Consider the following 9808-nt stretch of genomic DNA (forward strand, 5'->3'; position numbering starts at 1 on the left):
CGTATTTATCGAGCGCTTACTGTGTGCAGAGCGCTGTACTAAGCGCTTGGGAAGTCCAAGTTGGCAACATATAGAGACAGTCCCTACCCAACGGTGGGCTCACAGTCTTAATCCCCATTTTCCAGATGAGGCCACTGAGGCGCCGAGAAGCGAAGCGACTTGCCCAAAGTCACCCAGCGGGCGAGTGGCGGAGCCGGATTAGAACCCACGGCCTCGGACTCCCAAGCCGGGGCTGTTGCCGCTGAGCCACGCCGGGGTAGATAGACGGTAATCAGGTTGGACACGGTCCCTATCCCCATTTTATAGATGAGGGAACCGAGGCCCACAGCAGGGAAGTGACTCGCCCAGGGGCGCCCAGCAGATGAGTGGTAGGGCCGGGATTAGAACCCGAGACCCGTGCTGCTCCTGGCCCGTCCCCACGGCGGCCCCTCTCCTTTACACCATGTTGGCGTTCCAAAAGTGGGAATTCTCTTCCGGGTGCGACGACAGGATCCCCGTCCCCGTCGGGAGGCGGTTTTCCGCAAACGCCACGGGGCCTCGTGGGCATCCGCGCTTCCGGCGCCGCAGAGAGGATGGACTTGAAGCAGAGAGGAGCCGGACGGCAATCGCGGATGATTTAGACTGTCTAGCTCCGATCCAAAACATTTCCTTTTAGACCGTGAGCCCGCTGTCGGGTAGGGACCGTCTCTAGATGTTGCCAACTTGGACTTCCCAAGCGCTTAGTCCAGTGCTCTGCACATAGTAAGCGCTCAGTAAATACGATTGATGATGATGATGATGATGATGGACTTCCCAAGCGCTTAGTCCAGTGCTCTGCACATAGTAAGCGCTCAGTAAATACGATTGATGATGATGATGATGATGATGGACTTCCCAAGCGCTTAGTCCAGTGCTCTGCACACAGTAAGCGCTCAGTAAATACGATTGATTGATTGACGGAAATAACAATAATAGTAATGGCACTGATTCAGCACTTACTATGGGCAAAGCCCTGTTCTAAGAGGCTGGGGGGGTTACAATCAATCAATCGTATTTATTGAGCGCTTACTGTGTGCAGAGCACTGGACTAAGCTGATTACAAGGTGATCGGGTTGGCCCACGGGGGGGCTCACAGTCTTCACCCCCATTTTAAAGATGAGGTCACTGAGGCCCAGGGAAGTTAAAGTGACTTGCCCAAAGTCACCCGGCGGACAAGTGGCGGGGCCGGGGTTTGAACCCACGACCGTTGGCTCCAAAGCCCGGGCTCTTTCCGCTGAGCCACGCGGCTTCTCAGGATAATCCGGGATAATTGGAAAGGGTAATCCAGGGTCTAGGGTGCCTCAACGAGGCTGGTGTACACTTGTCTTCTGGACTATAAGTTCGTTTTGGACAGGGAACATACCTACCAACGTCGTTGGCATATATATATACATATATATATATACATATATATACACACACACACACACATAGTAAGCGCTTAATAAATGCCATCATTATTATTATTATTATTATTATTATGTCTGCTGCGTGACCTCGGGCAAGTCACTTAATGTCTCCAAGCCTCAGTGACCTCCTCTGTAAAATGGGGATGAAGACTGTGAGCCCCACGTGGAACAACTTGATCACCTTGTATCCACCCAGTGCTTAGAACAGTGCTTTGCGCATAGGAAGCACTTAATAAATGCCATCACTATTATTATTATTATTATGTCTGCTGCGTGACCTCGGACTAGTCACTTCTCTGAGCCTCAGTGACCTCATCTGTAAAATGGGGATGAAGACTGTGAGCCCCACGTGGAACCACCTGATCACCTTGCATCCGCCCAGCGCTTAGAACAGTGCTCTGCACATAGTAAACGCTTACCAAATGGCATCATTATTTATTATTAAAAACAATGGATGGGGAAAATAAATGCCATCACTATTATTATTATGTCTGCTGCGTGACCTCAGGCAAGTCACTTAATGTCTCCAAGCCTCAGTGACCTCATCTGTAAAATGGGGATTAAGACTGTGAGCCCCACGTGGAACAACCTGATCACCTTGCATCCGCCCAGCGCTTAGAACAGTGCTTTGCACGCAGTAAGTGCTTAATAAATGCAATCATTATTATTATGATGATGTCTGCTGTGTGACCTCGGGCAAGTCACTTAATTTCTCTGAGCCTCAGTGACCTCATCTGTAAAATGGGGATGAAGACTGTGAGCCCCACATGGAACAACCTGATCACCTTGCATCCGCCCAGTGCTTAGGACAGTGCTCTGCACATAAGTGCTTACCAAATGCCATCATTATTTTTATTTATTATTAAAAACGATGGGATGGGGAGAGCCCCCCATGCAGAAGGGGTGTCGGTGTCAGGCATGCAACCCCAGGTACAGGAAAGCCAACGAACCCCAATTTCCCGCCGAGGCCGGTCTTCGGCCCCCCCAAAAAGGCCTGGAATCGCACGCTCTGGGCCACCGTGGGAGGCTGTAGTGGACGCCTGCCTGCTGTGTGACCTGAGGCAGGTCACTTCCCCTCTCTGGGCTGCCTCGGCTGTCAAATGGGGATTAATAGTAATAGTGGTATTTGCTAAGCGCTTACTACGGGCCAAGCACTGTTCTAAACGCTGGGATTGAGACTGTTGAGGCCCATGGGGGGCAGGGGACTGGGTCCGACCTGATTGGCGCTTAGTACAATCAATCAATCGTATTTATTGGGCGCTCACTGTGTGCAGAGCACTGTACTAAGCGCTTGGGAAGTCCAAGTTGGCAACCTATAGAGACGGTCCCTACCCAACAGCGGGCTCACAGTCTAGAAGGGGGAGACAGACAACAAAACCAAACATACTAACAAAATAAAATAAATAGAATAAAGAGTCCCTACCCAACAGTGGGCTTACAGTCTAAAAGGGGGAGACAGAGAATAAAACATTATTAACAAAATAAAATAAATAGAATAAAGAGTCCCTACCCAACAGTGGGCTTACAGTCTAAAAGGGGGAGATAGAGAACAAAACAAAATATTATTAACAAAATAAAATAAATAGAATAGAGAGACAGTCCCTACCCAACAGTGGGCTTACAGTCTAAAAGAGGGAGACAGACAACAAAACATTATTAATAAAATAAAACAAATAGAATAAAGAGACAGTCCCTACCCAACAGTGTGCTCACAGTCTAAAAGAGGGAGACAGACAAAACATTATTAATAAAATAAAACAAATAGAATAAAGAGACAGTCCCTACCCAACAGTGGGCTTACAGTCTAAAAGGGGGAGATAGAGAACAAAACAAAACATTATTAACAAAATAAAATAAATAGAATAAAGAGTCCCTACCCAACAGTGGGCTTACAGTCTAAAAGAGGGAGACAGACAACAAAACATTATTAATAAAATAAATAGAATAAAGAGACAGCCCCTACCCAACAGTGGGCTTACAGTCTAAAAGAGGGAGACAGACAACAAAACATTATTAATAAAATAAAATAAATAGAATAAAGAGACAGTCCCTACCCAACAGTGGGCTTACAGTCTAAAAGGGGGAGATAGAGAACAAAACAAAACATTATTAACAAAATAAAATAAATAGAATAAAGGGTCCCTACCCAACAGTGGGCTTACAGTCTAAAAGAGGGAGACAGACAACAAAACATTATTAATAAAATAAAATAAATAGAATAAAGAGACAGTCCCTACCCAACAGTGGGCTTACAGTCTAAAAGGGGGAGACAGACAACAAAACCAAAAATACTAACAAAATAAAATAAATAGAATAGATATGTATAAGTAAAATAAATCAATCATTAGAGTAATAAATATGTACTAACATATATACAGTACATATATATATATATATATATAGTACAGCGCTCAATAAATACGACTGAATAAGCTTGTGTCCCCCCCAACGCTTAGTACAGTGCCTGAGGAGGCGCTTACTACCGGGAAATAGAAAAAAAAAAGACAAACAGGGGGCTATTGTTTGGAGACCCCCGGCCTGAGGCGACTCGCAGACTCTCGCTGGCCACCGGAAGGCAGCCCCGCCCGCCACTTCCGGGGTCTCTCTAGGCGGCCGGAGGGTTCGCCCACTCGGTGGTACTCGCTCTCCTCACGGCCGCCCTCTTTCTGCGCATGCCCGGCTACGCCCGGCCCCACCCACACATGCCCTCTCTCTGCGCATGCTCCTGCTGAGCCCGCCCCCCCCACCTCCCTCTCTCTGCGCATGTCCCGGCTGCGCCCGGCCCCCCCCCCCACCCGCCTTGTCTCTGCGCATGCTCCAGATGAGCCCCCCACCTCCCTCTCTCTGCGCATGCTCCTGCTGAGCCCGGCCCCTCCCACACCCGCCCTCTCTCTGCGCATGTCCCTGCTGCGCCCGGCCCCTCCCACACCCGCCTTCTCTCTGCGCATGCTCCTGCTGAGCCCGCCCCCCCCAACCTCCCTCTCTCTCTGCGCATGCTCCTGCTGAGCCCGGCCCCTCCCACACCCGCCCTCTCTCTGCGCATGTCCCGGCTGCGCCCGGCCCCTCCCACACCCGCCTTCTCTCTGCGCATGCTCCTGCTGAGCCCGCCCCCCCAACCTCCCTCTCTCTCTGCGCATGCACCTGCTGAGCCCGGCCCCCCCCCACCCGCCCTCTCTCTGCGCATGTCCCCGCTGTGCCCGGCCCCTCCCACACCCGCCGTGTCTCTGCGCATGCTCCGGATGAGCCCCCCCTCCCTCTTTCTGCGCATGCTCCTGCTGAGCCCGGCCCCACCCACACCCGCCCCCTCTCTGCGCATGTCCCGGCTACGCCCGCCCCCCCCCCCGCATTCATTCATTCATTCGTACTTATTGGGCGCTTACTGTGTGCACAGCACTGTACTAAGCGCTTGGGAAGTCCAAGTCGGCAACATAGAGAGACGGTTCCTACCCGACAACGGGCTCACAGTCTAGGAAGGGGAGACAGACAACAAAACAAATCATCAGCATAAATAGAAGTAAAGCTAGATGCACATCATTAACGAAATAAAATGAATAGAATAGTAAATATGTACAAATAAAATAGAGCAATTAATCTGTATAAACATAAATACAGGTGCTATGGGGAGGGGCTAGGAGGTAGGGCGGGGGGGATGGGAAGAGGAACCCGCCCTCTCTCTGCGCATGTCCCGGATGCTCCCGCCCCCCCATTCATTCATTCAATCGTATTTATCGGGCTTTTACTGTGTGCAGAGCATTGTACTAAGCGCTTGGGAAGTGCCAGTTGGCAACATATAGAGACGGTCCCTCCCCAAAAGCGTAAGTGTTGACTGCGTGCCAGGCACCGTACTAAGCGCTGGGATGGATCGAAGCAAATCGGGTTGAACACAGCCCCTGCCCCGCATGGGGCTCACGGTCATAATCCCTATATCCCCCCCCAGCGCTTAGAGCACTGCTTTGCACATAGTAAGCGCTTAACAAATGCCATTATTATTATTATTATGGGGAGGAGGGACACGCCCTCTCTGCGCATGTCCCGCTCCCCACCCGTCCTCTCTCTGCGCATGTCCCGCCCCCCCCCGTCCTCTCTCTGCGCATGCCCGGCCCCCCCACCCGTCCTCTCTCTGCGCATGTCCCGCCTCCCCACCCGTCCTCTCTCTGCGCATGTCCCGTCTGCGCCCGCCCCCCCCCACCGCGCTCTCCCTGCGCATGTCCCGTCTGCGCCCGCCCCCCCCCACCCGCGCTCTCTCTGCGCATGTCCCGGCTGCTCCCGGCCCCCCCCCCCTCCACTCGCCTTCTCTCTGCGCATGTCCCGTCTGCGTCCGGCCCCTTCCACACACGCTCTGTCTCTGCGCATGTCCCGTCTGCGCCCGGCCCCGTCCACCCGCGCTCTCTCTGCGCATGTCCCGGCTGCGCTCGCCCCCCCCCCACCCGCGCTCTCTCTGCGCATGTCCCGGCTCCTCCCGGCCCCCCCCACCCACTCGCCTTCTCTCTGCGCATGTCCCGGCTGCTCCCGGCCCCTCCCATGCCCGCCCTCTCTCTGCGCATGTCCCGGCTGCTCCCGGCCCCTCCCACGCCCGCCCTCTCTCTGCGCATGACCCGGCTGCGCCCGGCCCCCCTCCCAACCTCCCTCTCCCTGCGCATGTCCCGGCTGCGCCTGCCCCCCCCACCCGCCCTCAATCTGCGCATGCGCAAGTGCCTTTTCCTCACAGCAGCCTCAACCTTCATTCATTCGTTCAGTCGTATTTACTGAACGTTTACTGTGTGCAGAGCGCTGTACTAAGCGCTTGGGAAGTACTGCGCAATAGTACTACTAATTATAACAACAATAATAATGATAGTTAATAGATTACTATGTGCCTGCCCCCCCCACACCCGCCCTCAATCTGCGCATGCGCAAGCGCCTTTCCCTCACAGCAGCTTCGGCCTCCATTCATTCGTTCAGTCGTATTTACTGAGCGCTTACTGTGTGCAGAGCGCTGTACTAAGCGCTTGGAAAGTACTGCGCAGTAGTACTACTAATTATAACGACAATAATAATGATAGTTAAGCGATGACTTTATCTAACTTACTTTACTTGTACTTATCTATTCTATTTATTTTTGTTAGTATGGTTTTGTTCTTCGTCTCCCCCTTTTAGACTGTGAGCCCACTGTTGGGTAGGGACTGTCTCTATATGTTGCCAACTTGGACTTCCCAAGCGCTTAGTACAGTGCTCTGCGCACAGTAAGCGCTCAATAAACACGATTGATTGATTGATTACTATGTGCCTGCCCCCCCACACCCGCCCTCAATCTGCGCATGCGCAAGCGCCTTTCCCTCACGGCTTCAACCCCCCTTCATTCGTTCAGTCCTATTTACTGAACGCTTACTGTGTGCAGAGCACTGTACTAAGCGCTTGGGAAGTACTGCGCAATAGCACTACTAATTATGACAATAATAATAATGATAATAAAGCGATTACTATGTGCCTGCCCCCCCACCCGCCCTCAATCTGCGCATGCGCACGCGCCTTTCCCTCACAGCAGCTTCGGCCTCCATTCATTCGTTCAGTCGTATTTACTGAGCGCTTACTGTGTGCAGAGCACTGTACTAAGCGCTTGGGAAGTACTGCGCAATAATACTACAAATAATTAACAACAATAATAATGATAGATAAGCGATTACTTAACTATATAACTTACTTTACTTGTACATATCTATTCTATTTATTTTATTTTGTTAGTATGTTTGGTTTTGTTCTCTGTCTCCCCCTTTTAGACTGTAAGCCCACTGTTGGGTAGGGACTGTCTCTATATGTTGCCAACTTGGACTTCCCAAGCGCTTAGTACAGTGCTCTGCGCACAGTAAGCGCTCAATAAATACGCTTGATTGATTGATTACTATGTGCCTGCCCCCCCCCACACCCGCCCTCAAGCTGCGCATGCGCAAGCGCCTTTTCCTCACAGCAGCTTCAACCTCCATTCATTCGTTCAGTCCTATTTACTGAGCGCTTACTGTGTGCAGAGCACTGTACTAAGCGCTTGGGAAGTCCAAGTTGGCAACATAGAGAGCCGGTCCCCACCCAACAGCGGGCTCACAGTCTAGAAGGGGGAGACAGAGAACAAAACAAAACATATTAACAAAATAAAATAAATAGAATAGATATGTAAAAGTAAAATAAAATAAATAAAACACAGTCTAGAAGTGCTTACTCTGTGCAAAGCACTGTTCTAAGCGCCGGGGAGATTACAAGGTGATCAGGTTGTCCCACGGGGGGCTCACGGTTTTAATCCCCATTTTCCAGGTGAGGTCACTGAGGCCCAGAGAAGTGAAGCGACTCGCCCAAAGTCACCCAGCTGACGAGTGGCAGAGCCGGGATTTGAACCCAGGACCCCCGACTCCAAAGCCCGGGCTCTTTCCACTGAGCCACGCTGCGACGTGTAGAGACGGTCCCTACCCGGCAACGGGCTCACCGTCTAGAAGGGGGAGACAGGGAACGGTACGAAACATATTAACAAAATAAAATAAATAGAATAAATATGTACAAATAAAATAAAGAAATCAGAAATAGTTTAGAAAGTTCACTTTGTAGTTTCCAGCCGAGGAGTTGAATACCAAAGAGCCAATGCTGTTCTTGGAAAACCGTCTCTCTATGTTGCCGACTTGGACTTCCCAAGCGCTTAGTACAGTGCTCTGCACACCGTAAGCGCTCAATAAATACGATCGAATGAATGAATGAATCAATCAATCGTATTTATTGAGCGCTTACTATGTGCAGAGCACTGTACTAAGCGCTTGGGAAGTACAAATTGGCAACACATACAGTCCCTACCCACCAGTGGGCTCACAGTCTAAAAGGGGGAGACGGAGAACAGAACCAAACATACCAACAAAATAAAATAAATAGGATAGAAATGTACAAGTAAAATAAATAAATAAATAAATAACTAGAGTACAGACAACAAAACAACACATGTAGACAGGTGTCAAAATCGTCAGAACAAATAGAATTAAAGCTAAATGCACGTCATTAACAAAAGAAATAGAATAGTAAATATGTACAAGTAAAATAAATAGAGTAATAAATCTGTACAAACGCATACCTAGGTGCTGTGGGGAGGGGAAGGAGGTAGGGCCACTTCAATCAATCAATCAATCAATCGTATTTATTGAGCGCTTACTGTGTGCCGAGCACTGTACTAAGCGCTTGGGAAGTACAAGTTGGCAACATCTAGAGACAGTCCCTACCCAACAGTGGGCTCCCAGTCTAAAAGGGGGAGACAGAGAACAAAACCAAACATACTAACAAAATAAAATAAATAGAATAGACATGTACAAGTAAAATAAATAAATAGAGTAATAAATATGTACAAACATATGTACATACATACAGGTGCTGTGGGGAAGGGAAGGAGGTAAGACTTCACTTCTCTGGGCCTCAGTTCCCTCATCTGTAAAATGGGGATTAAGATTGTGAGGCCCCCCGTGGGACAACCTGATCACCTTGTAACCTCCCCAGCGCTTAGAACAGGGCTTTGCACATAGTAAGCGCTTAATAAATGCCATTATAATAATAATAATAGGGCCGGGGGGATGGGGAGGAGGAGAGGAAAAAGGGGGCTCAGTGTGGGAAGGCCTCCTGGAGGCCTGTGTGCCTCAGTTACCGCATCTGTAAAATGGGGATTAAGACTGTAAACCCCCCGTGGGACAACCTGATCACCTTGGAACCTCCCCAGCGCTTAGAACAGTGCTTTGCACATAGTAAGCGCTTAAGAAATGTCATCATCATTATTATTATTATTCTCTGGGCCTCAGTTACCGCATCTGTAAAATGGGGATTAAGGCTGTGAGCCCCACCATGGAACAACCTGATCACCTTGTAACCTCCCCAGCGCTTAGTACAGTGCTTTGCACATCATAAGCGCTTAATAAATGCCATCATTATTAATAATGCGTTACCAGAGGGAAGATTTGTTCTGTTAAATGTTCACTAGTTCATTCATTCATTCATTCAATCGTATCTATTGAGCGCTTACTGTGTGCAGAGCACTGTACTAAGCGCTTGGGAAGTCCAAGTTGGCAACAGACTGTGAGCCCACTGTTGGGAAGGGACTGTCTCTATATGTTGCCAACTTGTATTTCCCAAGCGCTTAGTACAGTGCTCTGCACACAGTAAGCGCTCAATAAATACGATTGCTATAGAGACGGTCCCTCCCCGACAGCGGGCTCACAGTCTAGAAGGGGGAGACAGAGAACGAAACGAAACATACTAACAAAATAAAATAAATAGAATAAATATGTACAAATAAAATAGAGAAATTAGAAATAGTTTGGAAAGTTCACTTTGTAGTTCCCAGCCACGGAGCTGAAGAGCAAAGAGGCAATGCTGTTCTTGGAAAACTG

The sequence above is a fragment of the Tachyglossus aculeatus genome, chromosome 21, assembly GCF_015852505.1.
Source record: "Tachyglossus aculeatus isolate mTacAcu1 chromosome 21, mTacAcu1.pri, whole genome shotgun sequence".
Lineage (NCBI taxonomy): Eukaryota > Metazoa > Chordata > Mammalia > Monotremata > Tachyglossidae > Tachyglossus > Tachyglossus aculeatus.